This window comes from Elephas maximus, chromosome 9, assembly GCF_024166365.1.
Source record: "Elephas maximus indicus isolate mEleMax1 chromosome 9, mEleMax1 primary haplotype, whole genome shotgun sequence".
NCBI classification, from domain to species: Eukaryota; Metazoa; Chordata; class Mammalia; order Proboscidea; family Elephantidae; genus Elephas; species Elephas maximus.
Window position 1 is genome coordinate 16501811 of NC_064827.1, and position 25634 is coordinate 16527444.

General features: G+C 42.8%; 1 protein-coding gene across 1 annotated transcript in view; it reads left to right on the top strand.

Annotated features, from left to right (window-relative positions):
- Positions 1-18448: 18448 nt before the first annotated feature.
- Positions 18449-25634, top strand: part of KDM4C (lysine demethylase 4C) — a 384820-nt gene continuing 377634 nt past the window's right edge. Inside the window, exon 1 of the mRNA XM_049896778.1 lies at positions 18449-18628. The gene's annotated coding sequence lies outside the window, so the exon portion shown is untranslated. The remainder of the gene's footprint in view (positions 18629-25634) is intronic.

Sequence of the window (25634 nt, forward strand, 5' to 3'; positions counted from 1 at the left end):
AGCATGAGGGGGACAGAGGGAGGGTCACACTGGACAGATTCCTACACTTCACTGGGGGATCTGGGGAACAGGGGGTTTGGGAGGATACATTTCTTCCCCACATCACCTAAAATTGTTTTTTTCCTGCCGGATGCTGAGGTTCCAGAACCAGGGATGAAGCTGCGGGTGCTGGAAGCAGGGGTGATCCCTAAGCAAGGAACTGTAACTACACCCCTGAACATGTATGCCAGAATTCCCAAGGGTTTGATGGGATGGTGTCTTATTCATCTAGTGCTGCATTGACAGAAATAACCACAAGCGGATGGCTTTAACAAAGAGAAATTTATTCTCTCACAGTCCAGTAGGTTAGAAGTCAAAATTCAGGATGTCAGCTCCAGGGGAAGGCTTTCTCTCCCTGTCGGCTCTGGAGGAAGGTCTGTGTCATCAATCTTCCTCTGGACTAGAAACTTCTCTGCTCAGAACCCCCTGTCCAAAGGGCACGCTCTGCTCCCAGTGCTGCTTTCTTGGTGGTACGAGGTCCCCACTCTCTGTTTGCTTCCCTTTCCTTTTATCTCTTGTAACATAAAAGGTGGTACAGGCCATACTTTAGGGAAACTCCCTTTACATGGGATCAGGAGTGTGACCTGAGCAAGGGTGTTACATCCCACCCTGATCCTCTTTAACCACAGACAGAAATTATGATTTATAACACAGGAAAATCACAAAACGGAGGAAAACCACATGATACTTGGAATCATGGCCTAACCAAGTTGATACATATTTTTGGGGAACGCAACTCAATCTGTGACATTTTTAAAAAATTTTATTTTGGTTGTATTTCTTCTAAGACTTATTTGTATGTTCTTCTGGCAGCCCATGGTACAGTCAGTATTCTTCACCAACACCACAATTCGAACACATCAATTCTTCTGTCTTTTTTTTTTTTTTTTTTTGTCCAGTGTTGCATGCATATGAGGCTATTGAAAAGATCATGGCTGGGGCCAGATGCACCTTAGTCATCAAAGTGACATCTTTGCTTTTTAAAACTTTAAAGAGGTCTTTTGCAGCAGATTTGCCTGATGCAGTACATCGTTTGTTTCTTGACTGCTGCTTTCATGAGCAATGATTGTAGAATGAAATCCTTAACAATTTCAATTTCCTTGCCATTTATCATGATAATGGCTTATAGTAGGGGCTCAAAAACTATGTGTTGAACAGAAATGATACAAGGTGGTACCAGCATCCTGAGGATTTGCCTTTGTGAGTTGGGTGGACGTCTCATAATGTTGAGCAGCAGGGAAACCCAGAACAGAGGCTCAGCAGAAGCAGGATACCAAGGTCAAATGGAGAAATCCTAGAAATCATCTCTTTTGGATGCATTGACATAGATTTGGTCTCTGTGCAGATTTTGATCGTCTCTCTTTTTTTTTTCTCCATGTTTTAAAGGCATTGCTAGGTTTGGAATTTAGAATGAGTCTACAGGCTCCTCCCATTCCATTCAGCCTGAGTTCCCACCACTTCTCCCCTCCAGCCTCCAAGTCTTTATGGATGCTTTGCTTGGATATCTGTTTCTTTCCTTCCCAATCTATTAAATTCTCTCCTATACTATAATGAATATAGTATATAAAGTTTATATATTTTTTAAAAATGCAACAAATTGTTTAAAAAAATAAGAACTAAAAGTAGAGAACTGCCTCTCCCACATGCCATCTTCAAAGGCAGACAGACCTGGCTTCAGTCCTTGATTTTGCTATTTCCTGTCAGTGAAAATGTGTTCAGGTTGCTTATCTTCCGTAAAACTCAGTTACCTCTTGTGAAAAATGAGTATTGTAATAAGCATCTAACAAGATTAAGGTGATAATGAAGTTATATCATACATTAAACCATTCAGCTCAATACCTGCCACAGAGTTAAAAAACCAAACCAGTTGCTGTTGAGTTGACTGTGATTCATGGTGACCCCCTGTGTGTCAGAGGAGAACTGTGCTCCCCAGGATTTTCAGTGGCTCATTTTTCAGAAGTAGATTGCCAGGCACTTAGCAGCAAGTGCGTTAACCATCTACTTCACTCTGGGGATCCACCATATATTTAGCCCTCAGCAAATGTCATTTTTTTAAATGACACTTTGGAAACCCTGGTGACATAGTGGTTAAGTGCTATGGCTGCTAACCAAAGGGTCAGCAGTTCGAATCCACCCGACGCTTCTTGGAAACTATTGGGCAGTTCTACTCTGTCCTATAGAGTTGCTATGAGTTGGAATCGACTCAATGGCACTGGGTTTTTTTGTTGTTGTTGTTGTTTAAATGACACTTTATTCCCTTTTCACTGCTCACCCCAGAATGAAATAATTCTTTCCTTTGAGTATAATAAAACGTCATCTGTACCACCCAAATAAGCACAGATCATGATCTGTCTTGTACTGTGGTATTTCTGTAGCTGTCTTATTTTCCCTGTAAAACCACAGTGTCTTTAAGGACGGAGTTACTTAGAATGCACCATCCATTCCCCATCCCTTCACATCCTACCCCTTCAAGCCTCCACCCTATTTATACACACAGTTCTTTGTTCACAGTATGGTCTTATTAAATACTTATTTAAAACATTAAAACAATAAAAGCAAGCATGAAAAAAAGTGAGCTAAAAAAGACTGTGACATTAAATAATTTGTTGAAGTTATACAATGATTCAGGAAGTTTCTCAATCAATATCCATGTTCCATATGCCTCCCTCCAAAAATTATAGTGATAAAATATAACATGTAGCTTTTTTAAGTTGTACTTTAGATGAAGGTTTACAAAGAAAATTAGTTTCTTATTAAACAATACACATTGTTTTGTGACATTGGTTGCCAACCCCATGATATGTCAACACTCTCCCCCTCTTGACCTTGGGTTCTTTGTTACCAGCTTTCCTGTCCTCTCCTGCCCTCTGGTCCTTGCCCCTGGGCTCGTGTGCCCGTTTAGTCTCATTTTGTTTTATGGGCCTGTGTAATCTTTGGCTGAAGGGTGAACCTCAGGAGTGAATTCAGTACTGAGTTAAAAGGGTGTACAGGGGCAGTACTCTTGGGGTTTCTCCAGAGTTGTTTTTTTTTTTTTTTAAGGAAAGTAAAAATATTGCAGAAAGGGATCTGGCAGTTTAGGTTTTAATGATTTTGTTTGTTCGTTCTTTTTCCCCTCCCCCCACCTCAAGAAGTCCATATGGCTGCCTGACAGTTGGCTACCTGACAGCTAGGTTCCCAAATGTCTTAACTACCCAAATACCTTGACTACAAAGATCAAGTCAGAATGAAGTTATTTCCTTCTGTATCAACTAGCTGCTGTTGTTGGGTGCTACTGAGTCAATTTTTGACTCACAGCCACCCTATAGGACAGGGTAGAACTGCCCCCATAAGGTTTTCCACCCAGTACAGGGAGAAGCCCTGGTGGCTCTCAGTGGTTAAAGCCCTAGGCTGCTAACCGAAAAGGTGGGGGTTCAAACCCACCAGCTGTTCCATGGGAGAAAGACATGACAGTACGCTTCCATAAAGATTTATAGCCTTAGAAACCCTATGGGGCAGTTCTATTCTGTATTAAAGGGTCACTATGAGTTGGCATTGACTTGATGGCAACGGGTTTGGGTTTGGTTTTGGGTTAGTCTTTATAGGAGCAGATCACCAGGTTTTTCTCCTCTGGAGTAGCTGGTTGGGTTTGAACTGCTGTCCTCTTAGTTAGCAGCTGAGCACTTAACCATTATGCCTCCAGAGGTCCTTATCAAATAGCTAAAAAATTATCAAATAGCTAGGCTCCAGAATTGCAGAAAACCCCCAATTAATTTGCAACCCAGAAAATTCTATCTAAAAATCTGCTGTCTAGTGTGTAGACTTCATAAAATTATACATTTCTGGATACATTGATACTGTGGTTACTACTAAAGCATCCCATATGGACATGGGTTTTGAACTTTTTAATTATCACAATCATCAACCAAAAATAGCAATAAATTTGGTATCCCATTTAGCTTTAATGATAGATAGGCAGATGGGTAGATAGACCAACCAAGCTTCAGTTGCTGTAGAGTTGATTCCAACTGATGGTGACTCTATGTGTCTCAGAGTAGAACTGCACATAGGGTTTTCAAGAGCTGTGACCTTTCAGAAGTAGATTGCTAGGTCTTTCTTTGGAGGAGCATTCTATCTTTGGCTATTCTTGTATGCTTGCTCTGATGATGCCAAGTTGTGCATTACCAAATGGCAAGGAACCAAGATGGCCTGTGACCAACAGTCAGTGAGGAAATGAGGTCCTCAGTCCTATGAACAACCGAATCCTGCCAAAAAACCACACAAATGAGCTTGGAATCAGATCCTTCCGCAGTCAAGAATTCAGGAGGAACCATAGCCCTGGCCAACCTTGATTGCAGCCTTGTGAGTGACCCTGAAGCACAGGACCCTGCTGAGGTGTACTTGGATTCCTGATTCAGAGAAACTGTGAGATAATAAATATACGTCATTTTAGGCCACTAAAGTTTGGGGTAATTTGTTACACAGCAATAGATAACTAATACACCAACTTTTTCCTGAAGTAATTTTCTTACCTTTGGTGTACTTTGTCTGATGTTGGTATATCTACTCCAGCTTTCTTTTTATTAGTGTCTACCTATTTTTTCCATCTTTAAAATTTAACCTACCTATATATCATCAAATTTGAGGTGAGTTTCTAGTAGGCAGCATATAGCTGGGTCATGTTTCTCTTTCTTAATAGGTATTTTTTTTTTATTTAAAATGATAAATTTAAAAAGATATGAGTACTGGTGGGTTTTTTGTGGTCAAATACATATAAGTTAAAATTTGCCATTTTAACCATTTTTAAGTATACAATTCAGTGATATTAATTATATTCACAATATTTTTCAATTATCACCATTATCTACTTTCAAAACCTTTTCATCCAATCCCTATCTTTTAATTGATGTGTTTAGACCATTAACAGTTAATGCAATGATTGATTTAGATTTCACTTTCTATTACCATTTGATAATCTGTTTTCTGTTTTCTCTGTTTTTCATTCCCCTGTTTCCCATTTCCTGTCGTCTTTTGGGAAGTTTGAATAGTTTTTTGCATTCTGTTTTAATTTATTGATCATATTTTCAGCTATACTTCTTTATAGTTTTATTTAGTGGTTGCTGTAGAGTCTATAATTTACACATATAGAGTATTTGTTTGTTTGTTGATAGTGGGGGCCCAGTCCAGGAACACAGATTACAATTAGTTGCCATGTTTTTAAATCTTCTTTTGACTTGGAACACTCATCCAGTCCATCTTTGTCCTTTATGACATTAATATTTTTGCAGAATACTGTGATTTTATAGAATGTCTCTCAGTTTGGGTTTGTCTCATATCCTTTGGTATTTTAAATGCTAGATCGAGGTCTATAGAAGAAAAACGAAACTGAAATAGCAGTGAACATAGATATGACTTTCAGCAAGAGACATTTTTGTAGAAAAATGGTGCTGACAAATAATTACCCAACATGAAAATAACAAGTGACCAAGCCTGTTGAGCAATACAGCTGCTCGATAATTAATCCTCTTATCCTAAGTGTAGCTTATGAAATTAGTTTTGCCTACTTTGGGAGCTGCAGTCTTCTCAGTGGCATTACATACAGGCAAGACCATATCTACCTTGAACACGACCATTTCCAGCTCCTCACACGGTTCATGGTGCCTGGCAGGTGCACAATGAGTTTAATGAATTAATGAACAACAAGGATTCCTTGGAATTTGCATCTTTAGTCTCACGGATCTTATTTTGTTGTTTGTTTGCTGTTGCTAAAAAAAAGCTAGAACAGAGGAAAATGCAAATTTTTTCTGCTTTCTGTATGAAACTGAGTAATCTTTATTTAGATGACTTTTGAGGGTGGACCTGGAAGCTAAGACACTGACACTAAATCCTCTCCAAGTCTGATCATGTAAAAAAGGAGCTTCATCCGGGTTGTGATAGGCTGATAACCAAAAGATTGGTGGTTCAAACTCACCCAGCGGTGCCATAGAAGGAGGTTCTGGAAATCTGCTTCCCTAAAGATTAAACCCAAACCAAACCAAACCACTGCTATCGAGTTGATTCTGACTCACAGTGACCTTGTAGGACAGGGTAGAATTTCTCCATTGGGTTCTGAAGGCTGTAAATGTTTACAGAAAGCAGGCTGCCATGTCTTTCTCCAGTGAAGACACTGGTGGGTTCAAACCACTGACCTTTTGGTTAGCAAACAAGTGCTTTAACCACTGCACCACCAGGGCTCCTTAAAGATTACAGCCATGAAAACCCTGTGGAGCAGTTCTACTCTGTAACACCTGGGGTTGCCATGAATCAGAATGGACACTACAGCAACGGGTTTGGGTTTTTTGTTTGTTTGTTTCCACGCAGACAATGGAGCCCTGGTGGTGCAGTGGTTAAATGTTAGGCTGCTAACTAAAAGGTCTGCAGATCGAATCTATCACTCACTCCTTGGAAACACTACTCTGTTCTACAGAGTCGCTACTAGTCAGAATCTACTCAATGGCAACAGGCAGAAAACAACATTATGTCACCTCTAGGGGGTGGAGAGTTGGCGTTGATGGTATAGTGATGTGTGTAGCTGCATCCCAAATTTTTGGGCTGGGTTCAAATCCCAGCCAACGCAGTTCTTCCTCTTTGGAACCCTGGTGGTGGAGTGGTTAAATGCTATGGCTGCTAACCAAAAAGGCCAGCAGTTCGAATCCACCAGCTGCTCCTTGGAAACCCTATGGGGCAGTTCTGCTCTGTCTTATAGGGTAGCTGTAAGTCAGAATCAACTTGACGGCAATGGGTTATAGGGAGTGGAGTGAGTTGGGAATCAGGGGGACTTCTGTTGTCTCTATAGTAATAGCCTTTGGAAAAAAACTTGTTTTCAAACATGTGAGAACTCAGGATCTAGTACCTTGAAAAGCTTGTAGCAGTTAAACTCTGCCAACCCAGAGATGAATGGATGATCTGTGGCAAAGGATCTCTGGCAAAGATGAAGAGGGGCCCAGTGAAATGGAAACAAAGTGAGGTGTCAGTGGATATACAGTCTCTTCTGTTATAACCATGGTGTATTTCTTTAACAGGAATTAGCTCAAGGGCCATTGATAAATAGGCCTATGCCAGTATAACAATGGAAATATTGTTGGTTCAACTGGGATTTTTCTGTGCACATTTATGTTTGACAGCAATGAAAAAGATAGCCTTAACAATATAGAAAAAAAAAAAAAATCAGTTGCCGTGGAGTTGACTTCAACTCATGGCCACACCATGTGTATCAGAGTGGAACTGTGCTCCAAAGGGGTTTTCCCTAACCCCAGGACAACAGAAGTTTCTTGCTCACATAACACTTCAATGTAGGTACTTTAAAAAATTTTTATTTATCTTGTTAAGAACATACACAGCAAAACATGTGCCAATCTAACAGTTTCTACATGCACAATTCAGTGACATTGATGACATAGTTCAAGTTGTGCAGCCATTCTCACCTTCCTTCTCTGAGTCGTTCCTCCCCCATTAACATAAACTCACTGCCACCTGAGGTTCCTATCTAATCTTTTGAGTTGCTGTTGTCAGTTCGATCCTATGGAAATAGTTCTTAAACTCCACTGGATTTTCAATGGCTGATTTTTGGCAGTAGGTTGCCAGGCCTGTTTTCTAAGGTGCTCTGGGTGGACTCAAACTTCTAACCTTTTGGTTAGCAGCTGAGCAGTTAACAATTTGCATGATCCAGGGGCTCCAGCAATGTAGAAAGAACTTAAGAAAAAGATGAAAACCCTACAGAAATGCCCCTTTTTGGTGAAAATATTGTTTAGGTTGGTGATTTCAAGAAGCGTTATACTTTCCCACCATGTTAGACTGTTTCCAGAAGCTGTGAGTGCAGATGAAAAATCTGAGAAGACATTTCTCCAGGTGTTAATAATACCTGATGAATAATGCCACCCCCCGGGTGGGATTTTTGTTTATGATGAAATTAATCTCTAGTAGGAGCTGATACCCTGGAGACTCCACATGTCCAAGGAGGCAGCAGGAGCCTTAGGGTCTCAGACAGTGAGAGATCCACTAGGATGCTTGCTAGTCTGCACTCCAGAGAGTTGTAACTGTGCAAGCAATGGGATTGTTAGTGCTCTAGATACAAAGTGCCACAGGTTGTAAGTGGTCTACTGCCAAAAGAATGAAACTAGTTCTTAGAAGAAATGCAACCAGCATGTTCCTTAGAAGTGAAGATGGTGAGACTTCTGCTGGCTTACCTTATATAGTCATCAGGAAAAACTAAACGCTAGAAAAGGAGAGGACTCAAACATACCGATGATGATGAAGATGACACACAACTGGGCAAGGCTTTGTTGTTATGTATAAGGTCACTATGTGTGGGAGTCAACTAGATGGCAGCTAACAACAGCTCCAACCCTATTTGCCCGAAGGTTCACAATTAATGCATAACTTCAGGTTTTTCAGGACCACATATTTGGAATTATTACAGAAACTCCAGTAGTAGAAGGGCAATGTCCCAGTCTCTTTTCTGCGGAGAACAAGGTCTTTTTCTGGGGAAAGGCTATCTCTGTTGTTGAAATAAGGTTGCAATCCAGGGAAAGTCCCGCCTCCCGCCTCTGGCCCTACCATTTCACCTCTGACTCTGCCCCACCTTGGGGCCCCAGCCCCACCTGGCCCATCACCTCCCTGGCCTGGGTCTCCAGCATGGGGATTCCCCACAGCAGCAATTTGGGAACCCTCTTCTGAGTCAAACACTCCAAACAAGGAAAGGGCACCTCCAAGGAACATTCCAAGAATTAAGAGCTTAAGGAAAATCTAGTTCTTCTTATGATATGTTCTCTCAAACCAAAAGTTCTCCAACTTTTTGGTGTCAGGACCCCCTTAACACTCTTCAAAATTATTGAGGATCCCAAGGAGCTTTTTTTCATTGGGGTATGTCCATTGATACTTACTGTATTAGATTTTAAAATGGAGAAAAATTTAAAATACAAGACTACAGAAGCACACATTCTGTTTTCAGAGCAATGACGAACTCCAGTAGTGCTCTGGAAAACTCCACTGTACATTCAGGAGTAAACAGAGGAAAAAGACAAGCCTTAACGATGATCAACCTAAAGGTTGGCAGTTTGAACCCACCCAGTGGCGCCATCAAAGAAAGACTTGGCAGTCTGCTTCCGTAAAGATTATAGCCAAGAAAACCCTGTGGAGCAGTTCTACTCTGACACACATGGGGTTTTGGGTTTTATTATTATGAAAATAGCTTTAAACTTGCCAGTTACCAGAATCAACTTTGAGAACCACTGCTCCAAAAAATCCACTCACATGCTCTAGGCTACTACTCTGCCTAAGCATCTTACACCAGGACTTTTCACTCCTTGAGGAATCTAGCCAGAGCCTGTTGTGGCTGGAACCTAGATCGGGGCCTGTGCTGCCTGAGCAATCTACACAGTGGCCTGGTCTCACTACGGAATGCAGGGCGCCCTGGAATGTTGTCTGTATCACTGTCTTATTGGCATTTGCCCTTTAGTTTGGAGAGGATTCCTTTCCTAAAAAGAATAGAAAATACCAAGTAACTAAACATCAGTAGGAGCCCTGGTGGTCCAATGGTTAAGCTGGCTGCTAACTGAAATGTTTGAATCCACCCAGAGGCTACATGGGAGAGAGACCTGGTGATCTGATTCTGTAAAAGGGATTATAGCCAAGAAAATCCTATAGGGCAGTTCTACTCTGTCTCGTGGGGTCACTATGAGTCAGAATCAACTTGACAGCACCCAACAACAACAATCAATCAATTGCAAAGAAAGTTAAACTTAATTTGAAAGGAAAAAAAACCCAGAAATTCCTGAGAAGGTATCAGAATATCAGCAGAAGTGTCACAAGCTAAGAACTCCATTTGAAGAGAACAACCAACAATATAGGAATGAATGTCTCTGATGAAGGGACTGGATTTAAGATAAAACCAGGAAACAATAAGAAAGTAACCCATCTTAGTTATCTAGTGCTGCTCCAAAAGACTCTGACCCCCATGGAGCACTGTGAGTCAGAGTCAACTCAATGCCAGCTTGTGTGGATTTTTGAGGAGATGTACTATAGTTGAAAGGAGCCCTGGTAGTGCAACAGTTAAGTGTTCGGCTGCTAGCCACCTAGTGGCTCCATGAGAGAAAGACCATGCAGTCTACTCCCCTAAAGATGACAGCCTAGGAGACCCTATATATCTATTCTGTCACACGGGGTTGCTATGAGTTGGAATCGACTCTGCAGCACCCAAAAACAACAGCTGTAACAGAAATACTACAAGTGTATGGCTTTAACAAGCAGATATTTATTTTCTCACAGTTTAGGAGGCTAGAAGTCTGAATTCAGGGTGCTGGGCCTAGGGGAAGGAAGGCTTTCTCTTTCTGCTGGTTCTGGAGGAAGGTCCTAGGCTCTTTGAGCTTCTGCTCCTTGGTGATCTTCATGTGGCTTGGTGTCTCTGTCCCCCCATCTCTGCTAGCTCACTTGCTTGTTTAATCTTTTTTTATATCTCAAAAGTGATTGAAAATACACCTTCCACGAATCCTGCCTCATTCACATAACAAAGACAATCCATTCCCAAATGGGATTATAACCACAGGCATGTTAAAAAAAAAAAAAAAAAAAAAAAACCCACTGCTGTCCAGGCAATTCCTACTCATGGCTACCCTATAGGACAGAGTAGAACTGCCCCATAGGGTTTCCAAGGCTGTAAATCCTTACAGAAGCATACTGCCTGGTGCATCTTTATCCCACGAAGCGGCTGGTGGGTTTGAACTGCTGACCTTTTGGTTAGCAGCTGAGCGCTTTGACCACCGCACCACCAGAGTTTAGGAATTACAGCACATATTTCTGGGGGATACAGTTCAATTCATAACATGACCCAAAGCTAGTGGAAAAAGTACTTATGGCATAAACTAAGAATAAAATGTAAAGAAACCTGTAGAAATGTTATAATTTTGTAGAAAAATGAGTAAGCATTCAATGGATCTTTTATTCTTATTTTTTAATTCTGCTTTAGATGAAAGTTAAGTGCAGTGGTTAAGTGTTTGGCTGCTAACCAAAAGGCTGGTAGTTTGAATCCACCAGCTGCTCCTTGGAAACCCTGGGGGGTAGTTCTACTCTGTTCTGTAGGGTTGCTGTGAGTTGGAATTGATGTGATGACAACAGGCTTGGTTTTAGGTGAAAGCTTACAGAGCAAATTAGTTTCTCATTAAACAATTAACACACAGATTGCTTTTCGGCTTTGGTTGTCAATGCTGTGATGTGTCAATACTCTCCCCTCTCAATCCTGGGTTTCCCATTTTGATTCATCTAGTTTTCCTGTCCCTTCCTGCCTTCTCTGTGCTTTTGGGCTGGTGTGCCCATTAGTCTCATATACGTGGTCGAACTACTTGTGTTATTGCTTGCCCTATTAAAAAAAAAAAAAAAAAACAGTTTTCGTCAAGTCGATTCTGACTCATAGCGACCCTATAGGACAGAGTAGAACTGCCCCATAGAGTTTCCAAGAAGTGCCTGGTGGATTCGAACTGCTGACCTTTTGGATAGCAGCCATAGCACTTAACCACAATCGTTATGTAGTATTCCGTTGTTTGCATGTACCATAGTTTGTTTATCCGTCCATCTGTTGATAGGCGCTTAAGTTATTTCCATCTTTTTGCTATTGTGAATGATGCTGCAATGAGCATAGATGTGCACATGTCTATTAGTGTGACAGCTCTTATTTCTCTAGGGTATATTCTTTCTTTTGATTGCTGGATCGTATGATATTTCTTTTTTTAATTTTAATAAATTTTTTATTATTGTTCTTTAGATGAAGGTTTACCGAACAAACTAGCTTCTCACTAAACAATTAGTACACATATTGTTTTATGACATTGGTTACCAACCCCATGACATGTCCACACTTTTCCCTTCTTGCCCTTGAGTTTCCCATTACCAGCTTTTCTGTCTCCTCCTGCCTTCTTGTCCTTGCCCCTGGGCTGCTGTGCCCCATTAGCCTCATTTTGTTTTATGGGCCAGTCTGATCTTTGGCTGAAGGGTGAACCTCAGGAGTGACTTCATTACTGAGCCTAAAAGAGTGTCCAGGGGCCATTCTTTTGGTGTTTCTCCAGTCTCTGTCAGGCCAGTAAGTCTGGTCTTCTTTTGTGAGTTAAAATTTTGGTCTATATTTTTCTCCAGCTCTGTCTGGACCCTCTACTGTGATCCCTGTCACAGCAGTTGGTGGTGGTAGCCGGGTATCATCTAGTTGTTCTGGACTCAGTCTGGTGGAGGCTGTGGTAGTTGTCCATTAGTCCTTTGGACTAATCTTTTCCTTGTCTCTTTTGTTTTCTTCATTTTCCCTTGCTCCAGACAGAGTGAGACCAGTGGAGTATCTTACATGGCCACTGGCCTTTTAAGATCCCAGGTGCTACTCACCAAAGTAGAATGTAGAACATTTTGTTTATAAACTATGTCATGCCAATTGAGCTAGATGTTCCCTGAGACCATGGTCTCCATGGCCCTTTGCCCAGTAATTTGGTCCCTCAGAGAGTTTGGATGTGTCTGTGGAGCTTCCATGACCTTGCCTTGGCTGGCTTCCCCAGTAGTTGTGCTGGCTTCCCCAGTAGTGTGTACTCTCTTACCATTCACTAACCAGTAAAACTATTGTCTCTTTAGTGTTTTTCCATCCCCATATTCCTCCCGTCCCTTGCAAAGATTGTTTCTTTTTGTGTGTAAACCTTTCGTGAGTTTTTATAGTAGTGGTCTCATACAATATTTGTCCTTTTGTGATTGACTTATTTCACTCAGGATAATGCCCTCCAAATTCATCCGTGTTGTGAGATGTTTTGCGGATTCATTATTGTTCTTTATCATTGCGTAGTACTCCATTGTGTTTATGGGCATCTTGGTTGTTTCCATCATTTTGCTATTGTGAACAATGCTGCAGTGAACATGGGTGTGCATTTTTGTATCCGTGTGATGGCTCTTATTTCTCTAGGATATATTCCAAGGAGTGGGATTGCTGGATCATATGGTATTTCTGTAACCTGACGCTATGAATGCCGGTAAATTTCCATTAGTCCTTAAACTAGCCCAAGTCAGATTTGTAGCACCCCACATGCACAGAAGGGCCAGCTGTGTCTGCTAATTGACTTCAACAGCAGATGCAGCAACAGGTGGAATGAATTAGAAGGAAAAGCATCGCTTGGACCCTATTCTGAAGTCCGACGAGAACCACATCACCTCCTGTTTCCTGGACACCTTCTAGAATTTTCCCTCCCCGGTATGCCTGTGCAGGCACCATTTTGCTGCCCAAATCACATATAAGCCCTGCTTCCCCATAGCTTGGGCTGCCGGATCTGAGGAACTTCCTCCCGGCTCCTTGGTCTACGCATTGCTATAAGGTTAGACTTTTACAAAGACCTGTGTCCAGATAATTGGCAAGTCTGAATGCCCCAGACAGGGACCCACCTTCTAGGGTTTGGTAACATTTCTATTTCTAGCTTTCTTAGGAAGCGCCATATCATTTTCCAAAATGGTTGTGCCGTTTTGCATTCCCACCAGCAGTGCGTAAGAGTTCCAGTGTTCCCAGAGCATCTCCAACATTTGTTATTTTCTGCTTTTTTTAAATTTGTGCCAGTCGTGCTGGGGTGACATGGTATCTCATTGTGGTTTTGATTTGCATTTCTCTAATGGCTAGTGACCGTGATTTCCTCATGTGTCTGTTAGCTACTTGAATGTCTTCTTTGGTGAAGTGTCTGTTCATTTCCTTTGCTCATTTTTTAATTGGATTATTTGTCTTTTTGTTATAGAGGTGTTGGATTTTCTCATAGATTTTAGAGATCAGACCTTTGCCATATTTGTCATAGCCAAAAGAAATTTCCTATTCTGTAGGTTCTCTTTTTCACTCTTTTGGTGAAGTCTTTTGATGAGCTTAAGTGTTTAATTTTTAGAAGATCCCAGTTATCTAGCTTACCTTCTAGAGTTTGTGTGTTGTCAGTTATGGTTTGTATCCTGTTAATACCATGTATTATGGCCTCTAGCATTGTGGATCATATGGTGTTTCTATTTTTAGCTTTGTATCCTCATCAGCAGTGCATAAGAGTTCCAATCTCCCCAAAGCCTCTCCAGCATTTCCTTTTATTTTTCTTTTTTTATTAGTACCAGTAATGTTGGGGTGAGATGGTATCACACTGTAGTTTTGATCTGCATCTCTTTTTTTTAATGGCTAGTGGGAGCCCTGGTGGCATAGTGGTTAAAAACTTTGCTGCTAACCAAAATGTCAGCAGTTTAAATCCACTAGCCACTCCTTGGAAACCCTATGGGGCAGTTCTACTCTATTCTATAGGGTTGCTATGAGTTGGAACTGACTCCATGGCACCTAACAACGACAACAATGACTAGTGATATCAAGCATTTCCTCATGAGTCTAATGGTGCTTGAATGTCTTCTTTGGTGAAGTGTCTGTTCATATCCTTTGCCCATTTTTTAATTGGATTTGTCAATAAGCCTATTAGAGATACAGATACCTCTTAATGAAGCCACACTTCTCAAAGAGAAAGCTTAGCATGGGCTGTCATGCTAAGGAAGAAGTTGGAATCAGCAAAACACCAAGCTCAGGAAAAATTGAAATTACATGCAAAGCCCAAACCAAACCCATTGCTGTCAAGTCCCTGGGTGGTGAAAACGATGGTGCCCTGTAAGAATGTCCTAGAGATTTTCCATAAAGACTACAGCTAAGAAAACCCTGTGGAGCACTTCTGTTCTGTAATGCATGGAGTTATTATGAGTTGAAATTGACTCAGTGGCAACAGATTTGGTTTTTGGTATACTGATGGGAGGAACAGCAAAGTCATATTGCAAAGGATCATTGGAAGAATCTGGTCATATTTTGCAATTCACAAGAGGGAATGGATATTTCAAGGGCCCAAGGTATATAAGCATTTGTTCAAGAGGAGAGAAATCATTTACGACTTTAGCTGAGCAATGTCCATTAAGCATAATTAGAAGAACACTGAAGATGGAACAGGGTACTTGTTCACTGTAATCAATTCAGAGCCCTTAGAAAATGTATTATAAAGCTTCAAATAAAAAATTGGACTCATTGATTAGATAGAATGTCTCACTGGGAGAATTTGATCAGTAAAGATCAGAAGCAGTCAGGTGCAAAAGAAGGGAAATATTAAAACCAGTGACTTCAGTAAATGGAGGTAAACTAAAGAGTACGAAAATATCTTATATGGCAACATTTTGTTCTGGAGAAGAAAGCCTATGGCAATTAGATCCTTGTTTGTGGTTCTGAAAGAGCTATTGCTAGAGAGATGAAGTAAGTCTCTTCCTGAGACAGAAGTTCACAGAGCAACAAGTAAACAACAAGTTGATAATGCTCTGAAAACCAGGGGTTGTTAAAAGTAACTCTAAGAAGACATTTTGTGGTCTCTTTCCAACTAATACCTCAATTTCATTTCCAAGATTCCAAGTCCTTTATTTCTTACTGTAATCAGAGGCTTTATAAAAACAGCAATAACATATTTAATGTCTCCCTCAATGAAGAGATCTTTCATTCAGTGCCTGAGGGTGAAGAAGCGCTGTACCCTTCAGTGATGAAAGATTTTTAGCTTACACAGGAGGCTTGACCACTTCAAGGTCTCTCTCTACACCCTTGGCCATCATAGTGTCATTGGCCATTTGGGTTGTTTGGTGGACAAGTCTGAAAAGCTTTGGTAATAATAGAGAATTAATGAAGTGTTTCAGTTGGGTGGCACCACCATCCAATTTGCACGTTAGGAGAATCATTTTGGCTGCAGTGCATAAGATGAGTCGGAGACAGTGGGTGGAGAATGCATGGAGGTCATTAGGAGATCATTATTATAATCCAGGTGGGAGATAAATTAACCTGAGGCAAACAACATCGAATACAAAGAATAAGTATCAAGCATTAAATTTTAGTATGTATTCAGTATAATATTCACTTGTGACCCTTTAAAACAGTAGTTAAACATCTAGTTATTATTTTATACTGCATAAATAACGCACATGTGATAAGGATAAACACATTAATGGTTATTACTATAACTCGATTCTTTATATTTGTAAAAGTCCAATGAACTTAAATTTCTTCAAAATTAGATTATTAGTAGTGTTAGAAATTTGCTACATTATATGCATTATTTGAAATTTACAAATATTGTCTCTGAGATGGCAGTTCACATTACATAATAGGCTTCAGGAGGAATCTAAGTATCTCATTATATAGTCTTTACCTTATTGCAATTGTATTTTTAAATTGGATCTATTGGATCTAAATAAATTAATCTATTATGTGGATAAAACATTGTTAATTTATATTGTGATTAACAATATGGAGGTATTTCTGTACATTAGGGATCCTTTGTGCCATGACTGATCTAGTTGATTTTCTAGTTAACTCATTTCAATATCCAAGACTGTAATTCACTGATTCATTGCTTGTGAAGTATTTTAATATTTTCTATTATCTTCTTTGATGTTCAAATGGCTCAAGGAAGTTGGCAGGGCTGATATATTCAGCCTTATCAGGTTGAAAAAGCTGATACTTAGATTTGTTGTGTCCAACAAATGGTATTTTGCTACAACATGTATCTGTAAATGGTGCAGGGACTGGAATTTAGGTTTCCAGACTTCATTCTGGGGTATGAGGTTCCCAGTCTAGTATATACTATGGCTTCCTAAGGACCCTAGCTTTTAGTGGCTCATTGACTGTGGCTGTATGAATATCTCCGTTTAAGATTTCACATCTTAATAAACCAAAAAAACCCAAACCCGCTGCTGTCAAGTCCATTCCAACTTTTAGCGACCTTATGGGACAGAGTAGAACTGCCCCAAAGGGTTCCCAAGGCTGTAAGTCTTTACAGAAGCAGACTACCGCCTTTCTCCCAGAGAGAACCTGGTGGGTTCAACTGCCAGCCTTTTGGTTAGCTGCCCAGGGCTTAACCACTGCGTCACCAAGGCTCCTCGGAACTAATAATAAAAAAAAATTTTTTTTTTTTTACCTATTAATTGAATTGTTATAAGGATTAATCTATGTGAAACTCTTAAAACAGTGTCTAGTTCACAATAAACCCTACATAAATGTTAAGTTATATTTTCGTTTTAGCAATCCAATTGCCTTGTAAGGAGGGTTGGAATCCTCATAGTATATACATCTGGAAAATTTTCAATTGAGTGTACGAGTTAAGCAAGTTTGGGAGCCTAAACTTTGTTTATAATTTACCAAAAAAAAAAAGTGGCGGCCCAATAATCCCATTTGTTTTAGCTTAATTAACCATATTCTATCTGTCCTCACAGTGTTCTCCAACAGAGGAAAGATTTCAAGGGCATGGTAAAAGGACTTGCTTAGGTATTAAAACAACCTGAAACTGGTGTATTGTAACAGAAAACTCAGCAATTATTAGCCCATGTTTACTCACTAGCATAAAGATCCACCTAATCTTTCTTAGCTGAGAAGACGTTAGAGGAAATGCTATGAGGGACCCAGCTGGGAACCCTTCAGGAAGTTAAAAAAAAATTTTCTGCTCTGCTAAATATTTGGCGCAGTACAAAGGCTTAAGGACTGTGTGGTTCCTTCTGACACTCTGGAAGGCGGAGTTAAAGGGCAGAAGCAGCAAGTTGCTGCAAACCAACGTATCTATGTTCTCAGGGGCCCAGAGGCACCTGCACTTCCAGTTACTCCCAATCAGGCCAACTCCTGCCATCTCTAGTTCCTAAGAGACTCGCAGTCTGGGATTTCCATTGGGGCCACCCTTGGGTCTGCCTATCTCAGGCGCACACTTGAGCGTGACCAAGTGTTCCGCGTGGGTGCATCAAACGCGGGGCAGTTGAGTTCCCCGAGGCTGGCAACACGGCCTTTAGCTCCAGAGTTACTAGTTAAAGAGTTGGCACGTGAACAACCTCGGGATCTCCCACTGTGGTGGGTAGGAGACCCGGGTGCCACAGGGCAAAGAGAAAACCGGCACAGGGCGCTGGACAGCAGCAGCCGGGACCGCCTCCTCAGGCTCCGCTGGGCATACTGAAGCCCCACCCATGGCAACGCCATGCTGACGTTCTCGTGCCAGAAGCCGCCATAGGCCCGCGTCGGGGCCCAGGACTACGTGTGGCGCGTGGACTCCGTCAGGTCCAGCCCCGTGGGAGCCTGGTGAACAATTCCGGGCAGGGTTCTGTGCACCTGTTCTTTCGTCCTCCAGCTCAAGTGTCTTTTCCTCTGAGAAGAAGGGGCATGCTCGTCTCCAGAGAGCAAGGAGATGCGCTCCAGCAAGCCTGTTCCAAGCACAGCACGGAAGACTGAGCCCAAAACGAGAAGGTGCCGGGCACCTTTAAGCTGCTGGAAGTCACGTGACCCGTTAAACGCCGGGCCCCGCGGTCACGTGACGGCGCGCGTGCCCCTACGACCGGAGAGCCCGCCTGCGCCGTGCGCGCGCCCACCCCCTGGTCGGGCGGGTGCCGAGCGGCGGAGTGAGCGGCGCTGGGGCCCTCTGCGCGTGCGCAGCGAACAGCTGTCACCCAGTGCGGAACAAGTCTCCCAAATTTCCCAAATCTCCTGGGGCCAGAGGCCACCGTCTTCCTTCTTGTCCTCCTCCACTGGACCGCGCCCGCGTCCCTGCCCACGCGCCAGGTAACTGCTTTTCCCGGTGGGGGGGCAGAGTGTTGGGGGAGGGGCGGGTGGTGGTCCTGGCGTGGGCCCCCTCGGTGCGGCTCACAGGGTGGGGCGTCCGGGTCACTCCGTCCGCACCGGCCGCGATGTCATGCTGGGCCGAGAGTGCGGCCGTGGCACGGGAGGCGGAGTCGGTGACAGCCGCGCTGGCCCTCCAGGGGTTCGGTCCCTGCGCCGGGTGCTCTCGGGGGCCGGGGTCGGAGTAGCGTTCCTTGGGGCAGAGGCGCATGCGGGTGGCCGGGGCATGCCGACTGCTTCCTTTCCCGTCCCTACCCGGACTGCAGCGCACTCCAGAGAGGCTGGGCCTGGTGCGCGGTCGCTCGGGGCCTCCCCGCCAGGGACTGTCACGACCCAAGAGGTGAGGCCGGGGTACTTCCCCGGACCACCCCGCCGCACGCAGCCATCTCCGTCCTCCGGCTTAGTCCTCGTGGTTTTTCTCGGCTCCCGCACGGGCCGTTTCTTCCTGCAGTGCCTGGAGCCATGATGCGGTGTAGACATTGGGTGTTTAATAAATGCAAGTGGGGTCGGGGCGCGTGGGCGGGGAATGTGGAGGAGGGAGCCAGGCAGGCTGGGGCTCCGAGCTGGAGCTAGGGGTTTACTTCGGGGCCCAGCCAGTGAAACCTGCAGGACTCGGATTCGAATGCTTTTCGCGTGGACTCGGTGTCAGTTCCCCGGTGCGCTGTGTGCGTCTGCACACGGTTGGCTTTGGTTGTGGGCATTGCCCGGGGGTATTTAGTCACGTTCCTACTCTCGGAGAAGAGGGCGCAAACTTTTTTAGCACTTGGTAAACTACTCCGGCTAAGAGATTTTTCTAGCACTGCTTTCAAAGTATGTGTTAAAAGTTGCAATCGGTCCACTCTTATTCCAGAGAAAGTTTATGGTAGGCGCGGTGCACCTTGGTTCGCACCAAACTTTGTCCTCTTTCACCCACTTGAGTTTACGGTAGTTTTAAAAATTTTAACCCGGAGAAATTCGGCTTCACTGCCTATGGCAACGGTTACCAGTATTCTAATTTCCAAGTGCTGTGGTCGAAAATTAGAGACTGTAATTCTTAAAAGTTCATATTTACTATGTAGCACTCGATTCCCCTGTACAGTGGTCGCTCAGGTTCTCCTCCCAGTTTAAGGTGTCACGAAAAGTTTGCCCACGATCTTTACAGCAACCCCACGAATTTGGTAACAATAATATTTAAATAGGAGCCTTGTTTCATTTTATTAACGGACTTTAGTCGGTTGCTTTTCTGAAGTTAAAAACATATACTTTTAAACATAGCACGTGTACAAATGCTTAAAAAAAACCCCACTAACCGTTCTATAAAACTGAAAAAAATTAAGAAGCTGAACAGGGACTTAATTTTTTAAAAGAATTTCTTTGGTTTGAATTTTAATTTATGGATGAAAATCTGGTAAATTGAGTTGTCTTCTGGACATCTCTGAGTCACCCAGGGCCAGGCTCGGTATTGTTTGTGAATCTTGTTTGCTTTTCTCCTTGTTCGTAATTGTGCCTTGACTGGCTTTTCTTTCCTAGCAGAGCAGTAGCGTCCTGAGGGCAGGTTCTGTATCATTTTTCCTTTGTTGTATGGTATCTCCAGCAACTAGCCAGAGTGCCCCTGAGGTGCTGAAAACATCCTCTCTCTTTTTAATAACCCCTTTATTAGGATATAATTTACATACTGTGGAATGCATCTGTTTTAAAGTGTACAATCCAGTGGGTTTTAGAATGTACACAGAATTATGCAACCATCACCACAATCAGTTTTATCACTCCAGAAAGAAACCCAGAACCTACTGGCAGCCTTTTCTTGTCCCCCCCTGCCCCCACCCCCTTCTCCTCCAGCCCCAGGAAACTACCAGTCTACTTTGTGTCTCAGTGTTGTTGTTTGTTGTCAAGTTGGCTTTCACTCATGGGGGCCTTATGTATAACAATGAGACTTTGCCTGGTCCTGTGCTATCTTCAGTTTGAGTCTATTGTGTCAATTCTTCTCGTTGAGGGTTTCTCTCATTTTTTGCTGACCCTCTCCGTCACCAAGCGTGATGTCCTTTTCTAGCAATTGGTCTTTCTTGATGATGTGTCCAAAGTAAGCCAGCCAGTCTTGCCATGCTCCCTTCTAAGGAGCTTTCTGGTTATATTTCTTCTCTCTAAATAGATTGGTATATTGTGGGCTTTTCATATAAATAGGGTCATATAATATGTGACTTTTTATGCCTGTCTTCTTTCATTTAGCATAATGTTTTAAAGGTTCTTCCAAGTACTGACTGCATCAGTACTTCGTTCCTTTTACAGCTAAATACTATTCCATTGTGTGGATTTACCACATTTCATTTATTCATTTATCACTTGACATTTGGGTTGTTTCCACTTTTTGATTATTATGAATACTGTTATGCACATTCATTTACAAGTTTTTGTGTGCACAGACGGTTTTTTTCCTCTTGGGTGTACACCTAGGAGTATAATTTCTTAAATGAATGAATGAGCTGGGAGAGATGGTTAGTTTGTGGGATACTTTTTCCAGGCCTTAGAGAGGCCAGCCACCTCTTCTCTGTTCCCACTACCAAGCCCACTACTCCAGAGACCAGAATTCTCTGTGTGAGACTTTGTCTGGTGGATCATGCTATGTTTTTTCTGGATGCCGTTAAGATCATCCCTTTCTGTTAGCTTTCATACCCACTGTCCTGGAGTCAATTCCGACTCATAGCGTTACTGTAGGACAGAGAGCTACCCTATAAGGCTTCCAAGGCTGTAGATTTTTATGGAAGCAGATTGCCACATCTTTTTCCCACAGAGTGGCTGGTGGGTTCCAACCACTGACCTTTCGATTAGCAGCCAGACACTTCAACCAGCTTTCATACAGTTTACATTATTTCCGGTGATATTTGTTTGTTTTATATTCATTTATCTGGGAATATAGTGATAAAACAGGTAGATTCTGTGCTCTTACCAAACTCAGTGTCTAATGCAGGTCTTAATCTTTTAAAATTTATGTTCCCTTTCGGTAAATATTAATATTTAATGCTGCCTCCCACCCCACTTCTGATATGAATTACGGGGAGGTAATATGTATGCCATAGTTAAAGTCAGTGTATCTTCTCTATCCCTACTGATTTGGCAGGTTTTGTGGAGTCTAAAATGTAAATTTAAGGAGCCCTGGTGACGCAATGGTTAAGCACTCGGCTGCTAACCAAAAGATTGGCCGTTTGAACCCACCAGCTGCTCCATAGGAGAAAGATATGACAATCTGGTTCCATAAGATAATAAATATAAAATATTGGCTTGTTGCCTTTGTACTTCCCTACCCTCCAAAGATTCCCTTGTGGCTTCCCTCCCCACCTTTTGGAAGCAACTGCTGTATTGGAGAAGGTGCTGATCGCTTTAAATCCACACTTGCGGGGCCTAATCCTTTCCCCCACCTAAGCAGCGGGAGTAATCCCTCTAAGGAGCCGCCTTGGTCCCCCTTGGCTTCTCATCATTCTTGCCCGTAGGACTAGTCCTAACTCTCACCTCTGGCCTGTAAGGCTTTGCCCAACCAGTCTTTCTTTCCCATCAAACCCACGCCTCTCCCCTCACCTGCTCACAGTCCCTGATGGGCCATATTCTGTGCCCTGCTCATGCTCTCCTTCCCTCTGCCTAGATGGCTTCCCCATCCCTCCTCTTCCTCTGGCTAATTTCCACTCATCTTTTTTCAGGGAGCTCAGCTCAGTCCTTTCCTCTTCAGGTTGCTGTTGGGCGCCTCTGAGTTGATTCCCACTCATAGCGACCCCATGTGACAGAGTAGAACTGCCCTGGGGGGTTTCCTAGGCAGAGCCACTGGGTGGATTTGAACCACCAACCCTTCAGTTAGCAGCTGAGTGCTTAACTGTTGCACCACCAGGGCACCTTCCCCTTCAAGTTAGTCTTGCCTGAATCATGCACACTCGCCCCAGCAGGTGTGTGTCATCTCCTTTGTGTGCTGTGAGTTGTGTATCTCTTTCCTCCCCATTGCAGTATATGCATAGAAAGAGGTCTGCACCAAGGTGCTGACGGGTTACTTCTCAGTGATGGACTAGAGGTAGTTTGCCTCCTTTGTGCTTTCTGAATTTTCTCCTATGAATCAGTGTTACCTTCGTGAGCAGGGGAAGAAAAGGTTAGTGAGAATATAACAAAATCTGGAAAAGAGGAGAATATAGAGGAAAAAGAAAAATCATCAGTAACTGTAATTTTCATTTTGATGGATTTCCTTCCAACCTTTCTTGTTTTAATTACCTAGATGAGATTTCACTGCAGCTTCAGCGTCAAGTTCTTTGTGCATTTTGATTCTTTTTCACAGCGCTGTGAAACTTGGAGAAGGGTAAGGATGCTTGTTTCCAGAGATGGAATTTCTGCTGTTGCCGTTAAGCCGATGCTGAGGGAACAGAATCTAGCATCTGAAACTAAGTGTGTGCTAAATACCCCATTTCCTCTTTCCCCCTGCGAACCATCTTGATTAGTGTGTTTGTATGTTTAATAGCACAGAGTTTTCCTTTGCACAGTTGCTTGTTGTTTGCTCTGTTTGTCTCCTTTTGCTGGGTGACTTGTTCTGCCTAGAAGTGGATGAATTTCTTCATTAGCTGTTTAAACACCTACTATGTGCCACGCGCCACGTTAGATGCCGAGTGGACTGCAGTGAACAAGATAGGCAAGTTCCCTTCCATTATGGAGTCCCTTTACAGGAATTGATGAAAGATGGTTATTTTAAGAGTGTGAGTGTTTACTTACACTGTTGCTTTATACTTTCAGATACACAGTGGCTTCAGTTACTATGGCGTTTGTGAACTGCTGCTTCATGGAACCTTTAAAATTTACTACAGATTTTTCTTAATTTGTATCTATTATGTATTAACTGTAGGTGCAGACTGAAGGAGTGGAATAATGTGGCATCAAAGCCCTGTTGTCGATGACCTTTTTTTTTTTTTTTTTTTAATATGTCTTCATTGAGTTCTAGGTAATCATTTGGCATCTCTACGTGTTAACTGTAACAAACAGATCTCTGAGCCTCCCTCTCTACTTGGCACCTCTGGGGTCTCCCCTGCATCTCAGCCCTTCTTTGCTCACTCAGGAAAACGTGTGAGTTATCCCTGATACTTCATGGTTCCTCAGCCTCCAAACCCAAACCATCTCTGAACCTTGTCACTTCTGCTTTTAGAATCTATCTTGGCTCTGCCCACTTCTCTCCCCTTTCAGTCCATCATCCCAGTCCCCAAACCAAAAACAAACATCCCAGTCCCAGCCACCACCATTTTCCCTGGACCCCTGCTGTCACCCTGCTGTACCTGTATCCACCACAGTCTCCCGCTTCTCTGCCTGAGGACCTTTAAAATGCAAATAGGATCATTCTCATTGCCCTCAGAACACCTCCTGAAATGCCTGCATATCTCTTTCTCTCCCAAGCATCCCCTAAGCCATATCTAGAAGGTTCTCTGTTTCTTCTCTGCCCACTGGTTTTTCATCTCCTTCAACAATGTGCCCCTCTCGAATGTGCTGTTTTCTGCCGTTTTCTGCCAGGCCAGTGTTTCCTCCCACTTTCCTCCTTTCTGCATGTTTCTCAGTACTCTGTTCTTTGGAGTAATCTGACCTGTAACCTCCTCTCCTTCCTCAGTCTAAATCAGCTTCCCTAATGGTATTCTATCTTAATTCCCTGTACTTTTCCTTCCATAGTATTTACCACAGATTACAGTCTTATATGTATGGGATGATTTGATTGTTTGCCCCTAAACTGTAGGGATTCTGTTGTTGCTGGGTGTCATGGAGTCGATTACGACCCAAAGTGACCCTATAGGATAGGGTAGAACTATCCCATATGGTTTCCAAGTCTGAAATCTTTATGGGAGCAGATTGTCAGGTCTTCTCTCCTACGGAGCTGATGAGTGGGTTTGAACCCCTGACTTTTAGGTTAGCAGCCAAGCATTTAACCACTGCAGCACCATGGTTCCTTGTAAGGATTGTACAAGAGTTTTTAATCACTGTTGCATCACTAGCACTACAGTGTAGGTGCTCAGTGAAGATTCGTTGCACAAATTAATGACTTCTACTTATCTGAAAAAATTAAAGAAATTTAATTAGTCCGGGACACACAATTGGAAATACATTTTACTTCGTCACTCAGCACACATACACACACACACAAGATTTCACAAAACAGTACTTTACCACCTGTGCTGTACTCTGACGTTTTCTATTTTGTTCTAGATCACATACTATAAAAACATGGAGCAAACGCAGTAAATCCAGTCCAGTAGGTCTCTGCCTCTGAACAGCGCTGCTCTAAGACAATAGGGCGGACAATGCTTACTCTGCACCAGGCCCTCCCCCCTTCTTTGAAACACAATGGCAAGTGCCAGTATACCTTTACCTCCCCCCCCCCCCCCCCCCCCCGCCTCAAAGAAAATGGCTATTGCTGAAAGCTAGCCCCTTGTAGAGGTGCCGGTCTGGTCCCAGGTAGTCCCCCAGCGGAGGGTTTCTGAGGTCAGGTGAGAAAAATCCAACCCTGACTCTCTCTTAGGTCTTACCTTGCAGCTTTCTCTGGGTCACTCCACACTCTAATACCAGGACTCTTCCCCCCTACGTTGGCTGGACTCATTCAGGTATGTGGTCAGTCACTGAATTTTAAGGCTGACTCCTCCTTAGTTTTTTTTTTCCCCAATTTGTGAGAAGCTAAACAAGATGCTAAAAACAATAACAGAGAGATCGAGGCAAACCAGGTAAGTATGAATGTATGAATTCAGGAGCCTGGCTAGGTAAGGGTGCCATTCACCTGATCACTAGAGCTGTGGTTCTCATAATTTTTCACATCCCAGAAAGAACCCCTGCAAAGCTTGGTGCTGTTTGGCCCCACCGTGACATATTGATATTTTTCTAATCTGTTTTGCTAGCTAAATATTGGAAATAAGTTAAGTGCCTAGCAAAAGAGCTCTTTTAACTGAACACTATGTAGTAATAGCCACAATTTGGA